Raw genomic sequence first — 9,458 nt, 5'->3', positions numbered from 1 at the left:
GTAAAAAAATGTCATCATCATCAATTCTGTGTAGAAAGTCAACAGCAAACTCATACCTTTGGATTTTATCAGTAGGTTTCACTTCATGTAACAGTTGCAATTTGTAGGCGCGCAACTTTAGTCTTTTACGAACAACATCATACACTGTACCTTTAGGCACTCCTAATTGTAGACTACGTTTGGCCAATGACTTCTTCGGGCTCCGAACACACGAAACACGGATCTGTTCAACATCATCTTCGGAAGTTCTCGGTCTACCTGGTGATTTACCTTTTAAAACACTACCGGTTTCCTTGAAAGACTTTAGCCAATGACGGATAGTTTTTGCTGTAGGTGATTCACCACCATACTGACGTCTAAAATTACGTTGCACTGTTATAACTGACTCAGTTTTCATAAACCAAATATCACACTGCGCTTTCTGTTCGGAGTACACATTGTTGCTGAGTTGCTCTGCACTACACGAACGCCGGAACTGAACTGAGGGAACAAAGGAAAACACACAGCACTGGTGCCGTCTCAAGGTCAAGCAGACCTACCAACTGCAAGGGTGCCAAACTTGGAGAGTTGATGAATCAAACACCACAAACTAGAATACTGTATGTCACTTTGTACAGATTCTAGGACACATTAAAACTAGGGAGTTCTTTTTCAAACACGCTACAGCAGAAAACAACCATGGCTTATGGGTAAAAATTACCCAAGCGATTTTTGAAATATATGTATTTGATCATTTCCAATAAGTGCCTGAGGTCACCCTTCTCAGTACCTTTCCATTGAATTCTTCCGACTTCGGGACCTTGAATGAGCTGTGAGACTTAGGATCTGTCCGAAAGGTCCAAAAAGCAGGCTTGAGGTACTGTCTTGTCGGAAGTGACGTCACCTAGTGCAATTTGAAAGCGTCAATTCGGAGAGCAATCGAGGCCGTAGCATGGAGCACGCATCGTTGCAGGCTTGTGCACTTGTTATTCATTTGTTTGAAATCATGGAAGTCGAAAGTCAGCCAGATGTTTTGTGAAGTTCTTCTAATGTGTGGAAATGAAAGTAGATTTTAAAATTCTATGTGGTTTCTATGGTGGGAAACAAGTGTTTATAAGGCGAGAAAAACAACGTGTCGTTAGTTTCATCTACTGATCGTATTTGGCGCTGCAGTCGAAGTGCAATTTGAAAGACTTTCACTTCCAGTCCACGACTTCCAGACCGCACTGCAAGACCATTCTCGGAGGATGCTCGTTCCAAGCACGGTCTTGCACCTTTCGGAAAAGCCCATAGTTCCGTTCGCAGGATTACAGAACCACTGCGTGGGTAAATTTCACCCACACGAGCTCTCATACGTTTCAATTTGGTATTTCAACATGTTACTTCCTCTCTAATTTTTATCAATTATGTAATACAGGGTGTCCGAAAAGTCACGCATCCGAGACTTCGAAAGTACGTAACTTTTGTACAAATAGCTACAGAGACATGAACCTTGCACTGGGTACAGGCCCGGATTTCCCAATAGACCTCATAGGTCCGGACCTAGAGCGGCTCGATTGTTTGTTTTAAATTTATAAGGAATACCTAATTCTCGGATTGCCTCTTTTTTCCTCCTGACACACGAATGGAATGACTTAATGTAGTTGTATTTTAAATATAAGTTACCGAAGAATATTTCTTAAGAGAGACAGGCTAGCACGACTCGGAACTAGTTCACTAATTTGTTGTTTTAATTACCAACGTTGTTGTTTTGAATGTACAGTATTGTGCTCAGGCGGGTCGGCAAGATCGTGGAGCCTGCCGCTTGCTTTTGAAAGACAACACCGGCTTGGCTGCGTTCCAGGAACGCCGTTCCTTGTTACCGCCGGCATTAGCCGCATATCAAGAGCATGTGATTCGCGTTGAATTGTTGAGAATTAAACTGTCGGCGCAGGCATTATTAAAGAGGTTTCGCATTGTAGTATTGTACTGTTAGTTGCTAGAGAATATTATTCAAGAAGTAGGTGGTGTGTCGCGTGTCAGTGTCCGACGTGCGATTGTTGTGGTAAGATTAAAACGTCATTACGTTCATTATGAGTGATCAAAGAGTAAGACTCGGTGGGTCACAATACAAAAAGAGGAAAAGCGGAGAAAGACCCGACGAAGGTTCCGAAAATCAGTTATTTTCTTTTATACAGAAATGTAATCAGGAAAAAAGTGAGAAGAGTGCCGTTGATGAGCCCAGTGTGTATTCTGTGATTTCTACAGATGTTCCTCATGCATCCAATGAATCTCAGGCATCGGCATCAGTCATTAGTGGCGGATCACCTAATGATTCTTCAGTTGCAATGGGGGCCTCCCCGATGGCGCAGTGGTAGCATCGTCGCTTTGTAATCAAGGGGTCCCGGGTTCGATGCCCGGTGGAGGCACAAGTGATTCGGAACCCTCTTTAAACTGTAGGTCCAGTCCCGCTTAGCCTTATTGTGCATAAAGTGGACTTAAAACAACAAATCAAATCAAATTCAGTTGGAATGGCGAACTCATTAATATTAATATTAATTAATAATCATTTAATTAATACTCCATACCGTTAATTGTAAAAATAGTAATACAGAAAATAATGATTTTATTTCATTCTTGAAAAACGGCATGAGGGGCGGCAGAGATTGTTTGGCCTAGGGGCGGCAAAGAGGTAAATCCGGCCCTGACTGGGTATTAACATTATCTATGTTAAACATTAAACATTTTTTTAAACATTAAAGAAGAAAGTTAAAAAGTGTATTGATGACCTCTGGGGTTATATTTATCGAATTGAAAAAGGAACGATAAATTATTACGCATTTTATGCATTACAGACGATTTATGGGGTTAATTATGACATATTCATAAAAATAATTGTTTTTTTTTCGAGGTGTACTGGCAACATTGGTCGGGTTAGAGGGGCAGAACCAGGTGTGCCCGACATCTCTCTATATTATTCAATCAATGCCCAGATGAAAGAAACGAGTTCAAATTAATTGTTCAAAATTACTAACTTACCTCCACCTACGAATCGCGATTTTTTGTTTGAGGCCCTCACAATGTCTTGCACAAAATGACAATTTTATAATGTTCTTTTGTTAAAATTAAAGCTCTAGAACAGGTATTCCCAACCTTTTTACGTTCGCGGCACCCTTGTGAATGAGATTAAAAACTTGGGGACACCCTTTTAAGCATTTTGGATTCAATTTTTGATCTTAAATCCAAGTTGTCAGGAGCAAGTTAAATTTATTGTCAAATAAATACCTACTCTAGAGCTAATGTAATTCATTTATTTAAATATAATATATGGAAGAAACGTGAGAATTGAATACAGATTACTACAATGGAAACCACTCAATAGAGTTTTATTAATGTGAGACTTGCGATTAATGCTTAGAGCACAAATGTTTAATATCAGGCCTTACAGTTGACAACGAAACACGAATATCATCCTCAAGGTTATGCAGTATATTATTGCTTTGGATTTTATTGTCGCCATAGCAGAGAAGTCTTGCTCGCTGCCCCTGCCCCTGCCCCACTGTTCAGAGCTGTTTTAACCTCCTGTAGGTCATCTAATCTCATGCCACGAAGCACAGACTTAAGTAGTTAAGTTCAAAGTGGAAGAAACCGAAAGTGTGGACATGACAAGGAGTGGCAGGCCATCAACGTCGTTGGGATGATGAGAACATTCGAGAGGATAGACGCATCACCATCCAGGAAATTTCTGATGCAGTGCACATGTCCTATGGGTTAGTACATGCAATGATTGAGAGTTTGGGATGCCATAAAGTCTGAGCTAAGTCTGTGCTTCGTGGGATGAGATTCGATGACCTACAGGAGGTTAAAACAGCTCTGAACAGTGGGGCAGGGAGTGTTCTGTGGAATTTTGTAAAAACTGGTTTTGATGGCTGGATAAAACGCTGGCACAAATGCATCGAACGTGATGGCAACTGTGTAGAAGGGTAACTCTGAGTACAGGACACTACAGGCAAACTATATGTATGTTCATTGTTTCAATCTTTCCATTATTAAACAACACTCCTTCCTTTTGAATAACATATTCCTTGCGCTTGGTTATTCTAGAAACCATTCCAGAGCACTGCTCGGGCGTTATGGCAGAGAGAACTGATCCAATGTTTGTGCGAAGCTCGTGTAGAGTTTGTGGAGGTGGTGTGACACAATTCTCTTTTAACAGCCCCCACAGAAATGCATCGGGTATTGTGAGGTTTGGACTTCGAGATGGATAAGGAAACTCAGATCCTCTTGACACAAGCCCATGTGGAAACAGTTCTCGGTTTCCTCGCCCTATGTGTGCGGTGGCTCCGTCCTGCTGAAACACTTGCTCGTCAGATCCTGAGGTTTCAATTCATGAAGCACCTGTATGCGATAGGAGTGAGCTCCAAATGTCCTTAACCATACGCATGAAACTGGTTCTTTCTACAGATATTTTTTGACATACGCCGTATGCTTTTCTTTGGAGATTGTAGAACCTTGTTCATCACTCGACCAGTGTTGTCGTTTGTTCTTGTGCTTCGTGGTCGTCCAGATTGTCCTGCATTATGATTATTCACTAAACCAGTTGTTCTGAACATTTCCACCCACTACAATATGGTTTTCTTTGGTGTTGCTCGTAAATGAAAATGTTCCTCAAAACCATTGCATACATCAGCCAAAGATGAACCATTCATACGTCCTGTACCAAAACTTCGGAAATCATGTTCCACGCTCCAACTGCGTTCTTCCAAAGTATATTGTGGCATGATTAGACAACAATCTGTGAACAAAGAAGCAGACAAATGAATTAGTACTTGTTTCAGAATTTTGTGCCACCCTGTATGTTCTGGAAGCTACACATTTGAAGGATAACGAGGTTCCTGTAGGATGGCGTACAGACAGGAAAATTTTCTTTGTGGCTACATGTTGTAGAATACCGTCCTTGTGTGTTCTGAGAGCTCATCTCAACTTGTATGGTAGGGAAGGAGATTTTAATTTTCGTCCTCATAAAGTTTTATTCTTGGTAATATCATCTCTGCACAATAGAGACACTTTGCGTTTAACTTTCGTGATCTGTCCTAAATTTAATTGTCGATAAGGAACTTGATTTTGGGCAAACAACCTAAAGTGCTCACACACCTGAAATGTTTCACTTCAATCAATCAATCGGTTGTTTTTGGACAAAAGACATGACTATACCGACTACCCACCAATCCGTGATGAATCGCATGAACGCTGTTGCCGATACACTCGCATCGTCTGCTCTTTTGGCGGGAAGCCGGAAGGGTTAAGCCTATTGCAATTTCTCCTCTCGGCATAGGTACGTTCCGAAGCTTGACCAAAGGTCAGCCCAGGAGGATATACAACCACAATAACGTCAAATAACGTTGGGTTGCATAAAAATCAGGCGCAAACTTGTTCTCAGGTTTTCTCTTGGGCCGCTTTCAAAATTTGGTGAGGTGGTAGACGGTACCTTAAAAGATGAGGGCTACATGGATTTGTTAAGTGAACAGGTTTTTCATCCTTGCTTACGGAATAAGGTACTTTACAAAACTTTCTGACGACGCCCATGCTTATTACCTACATCCTCATCTTTGTGATTAGCCCAAAATGACAGAAAAGAGAAGTGAAATAAAACAACTTTTGTTACCAGGGACAGTTTGGTTTATTAGGGAAGTAAATCTCTGAGATGTAATTTTTTTAAAATTATATTGATTGATTGAATTTGATATTATAAACACTTCAGCACATAAGATATATTGGCCTGTCACACAATACGGGAAATTAACACTAAATTGAGTACAGACTTCGAACAAGAAAATAAAATATCTCTGTTAAAAATGTCCTTATTCAATTTTTGAAACTAGGAGAACTACACTGGCTGTAGGTCCAGACGCCATAGCCTCGTTGGCCTACAATAATTGCAGTTACAGGGGTGTGGAAGTGATGTTGGACTTACATCCTAAAACTACATACATACCCACAGGGAGAGCGGATAGAGATGGAAGTAGGGTGGCATTGAACTCGCTCGGCCATGCCATTTTCGGCACGGTTCGGGAGGGCGATCACCCCTCCCAACTGCCAGGCTTTGGATATTTATGTCTAATAATATTCAAGACTCATTCGTTCTGTATCTTTATCACCACGTTTAACACGCTCGAGAAATCCACTTCATGCTCATGACATTCTAATCGGAACTGGATCTAGTTTTAATTTGGATCAGAACGAAGCTATAAGATGCGTTAAAAAGGAATAGGACCTGGGACCACTGCAGAGATTGCGCTTTTATTTCTTTGTTTATTCTTTTTACTCCTCATATCTGACCTTCAGTTTACCGTGGCAATGAGAGGAATTATAACAACAGAGGCGTAGCATAGGGTGGGCGAAGGAGCCCTCATGGGCTTATTATTATTTTTATAATGTAATAAAGAAGAGAGAAAATAGATGGAAAGGGCTAATTTTTCTGGGCGATAAAACTACAACATTATGTTTAATGAAACATTAAACTTTGATTGAATACGTCAACTATTTAGTATTTTAAATAAACCGGCTGGTAACCGTCTGATTTTAGAATATTCAGGAAGCCAAACAACAACAAAGGTTACAAAAGGTTGATAAGCATAAACATTGACTTCTCAGAATTTAGCGGTTCGATAACATCGAGAAACATTATACACAGCAGAAACAACAGAAAATTAAGGATACTTAACGTATTTGGTGAAATTTCTTTCGAAATATGACCAATTATCACAAGAACATTGAGACGTATACAATAAAACAAGATTCGCAATAATTATCCACGTTCTTAAATTCAAACTGAACGGATACACATAATGCGCAACGAAGTCAAAATGGCTATATTAAAAAAATTAAAATTAGCTAAATCCAGAGATTTACTAACTTCACGTTCAGTTTCAATATTTACTTTCTTTATGTTCGAACCTTCTTCTTTTTCATTCTACTATTTCATTACTATTTTGTAAGTGAACGTGATCTAATACATAACAGCACAACAATGTTTTAAACATGCAACACTTATTATTCATTGTTGAAGCTCGTTACAGTAGCTATGAAACTACATCCAAAACTGACGATCCAACACGCATAAGAATTCTATTGTACTTTTACTTCAGGTAGAAGTTCTTCATACCGGATTTCCATTCGAAGGTGGAGAGATGCTGTCAGCTGCAGGATAGTACGTAAGTTTTTCAATTTTATTATTTTTCAGTCGCTTTTCTGTAATTTCTGGCTAGTAGCGACGATGCGGATGAGTGATGATGTGATTAAATTAAAGAAAGAACACTTACAAGGACTCCCATGCCCAGATCGAGATTCGAACCCGGTATCTTCGGTGGCAAGATCGAAAGTCGGCCACTTAACACACTCTGTCACCAAACCGGCGTGTTTATATTATTAATGCTTGATGGATTTGGCTTATTTTACTCTGCTTTTCTGCCACTTTTGGCTACTCGCGAAGATAAAGATGATGGAACAGCCACAAAGAACACCTATTCCAAGGCTATCATTCGAACCCGGGACCCTTATTCATGCTATATGTGTTCAAAGGTGTTTGTCTATAAAATAGATAAACCCTGTGGCCAACAGGTCTTAAAGTGCCAAAGCCTGCCAACCAGATTTCAGTTTGATGGCGCCTAGCGAACTCACAGAATCCCATCACCGCTGCTGTATGCAGCTTGATAGATTAGATTGCAGAATGAATGAAAGTTATTCTCTTTATCTGCTATTTTATCTACTAGTTATATCCTGTGTGTTATATTTGGTGCTAACAAAATATAACACACAGGATGTTCCTGAAGTAACTTGGATTCTTGCTGTAACACGATTATGCCTTGTTTCCATATTAAACACACTGTAGCTGGTGACCAAGGCAGTTTTTTTAAAATTAAAAGCACTTCACACGTTGTTTCCACCCTATATCTCATGGATTCCTGTTATTCGGATGACAAGAAAAACTGTAGGACCTCTCCCGATAAGGTTTATTCCCTACCTTTTGGTAGGAGACCTCGTGGAAGTTCCACCTAGGACAACGGGCCTGCCTATGCGTTGGTGGCCCTATACTACGGTGTGATAGTACATGAGGTTCTCCGAGCTAGTACGAGTTCGTCAGCTCTGGAATATTGCTGGGTCGGGAAGGTCCTACTGAGGTTCAGCATCCACTGTTGTTATGCTGGAGTGAACTTGGCCAGCTTACCACGGTACAATTACAGTAATAACAGTAATTCCTGAGATCTGCCCATGTTACTTCAGGAAAATGTAGCTATGTAATGAAGTAAGTCTTAATAGCCGGTGTGTGTGTGTGTGTAGACATGCAAATAGTAGGTTGTAATTTAACACCACTAACGGTTTTTCCTTTTGGGTCTGCAAAGTAATTCCTTAAGCTTGCAGGTTAGCTTGAGTGATAGGTATTTCAAGTGCTTTGTGCAATTTTTATTACTTTAGATTTAAACATGTCAGTAAGTATTGCAGACTCAAAAGGAAGAATGGTGTATTACAAGAGATTGCTATGGATATGAAAGCGAGATCTTGTTATACACAGATGCAATCGACATTTATATCGAGTGTATTTGCAAGCGATATATCAAGTCGATTGCAGTTGGTTCTCCGGTGCAGGGCTGTAAGGTACAAATGGCCTTGTGCCCCTCTTCCAACTGAAAAAAAGAGGCCCTCACAGATGGTAGAGACGTTGACGGCGTTGCGAGGCTTTGAACTGACATCTACCTGTACCAAGCCGCATCTTTTCAGGACCTTAAAGAGACATAGATTGTCCAGGAATCCTCGACAGAATTATGGAAGCTATTGCACCGACAGAAAAGCATATAGACGGGTTAATATACCGTTCAGACCTGAAACAAATTCCAACAGAAGGTCTGTAAACGGTTTTTGTTCCTACTTTGTGTACTGATCAACAAAAAAAAAAAGTCTACCAAAATCTGGCAACCGGTAGTTGGTTATTTTCAAGATGGCCGCCGGTAACATTGAAAATCGGAGAGTCCTATAACTTGCTTATTTTTAAGCGTAGAACAATTATTTTTTCATCAATTTTACGGTTTTTATGGTCAATGAATTCATTTCAACCAACAAATTTTGTCTATGGGATCAAAAAATGGAACCAACAGTGAAAAATAAAGGTACAATACCGGTTTGTAGGTCTAAGTAAGTACACAATATGAAGTTGAAAGTTTGTATTATCATCACACATTTTAACTATACTGCATACATATTTTTTCTGTAAAATATCTATTTTCAGTGACGTGCACTGAGGAGTAGCTAGTCTAGCAGAGATAGATCAATCAATTTCACATTTCGAATTATATTCAAATCACAATATTTATTGTCTCGTTAAAGCCACAATTCATATGCAACACTTTCTTTTCCATGCCCTTCTCGTCCATCGGTGTGATCGGCGGGCACAGCTGACTGGATACCCTAGCTCGCTCTTCTTCCGCCTGACCAGTTTCCAGGTA

The sequence above is a fragment of the Lepisma saccharinum genome, chromosome 13, assembly GCF_977018435.1.
Source record: "Lepisma saccharinum chromosome 13, izLepSacc3.1, whole genome shotgun sequence".
NCBI lineage: Eukaryota > Metazoa > Arthropoda > Insecta > Zygentoma > Lepismatidae > Lepisma > Lepisma saccharinum.
Note: the sequence above shows the minus strand (reverse complement) of the source record.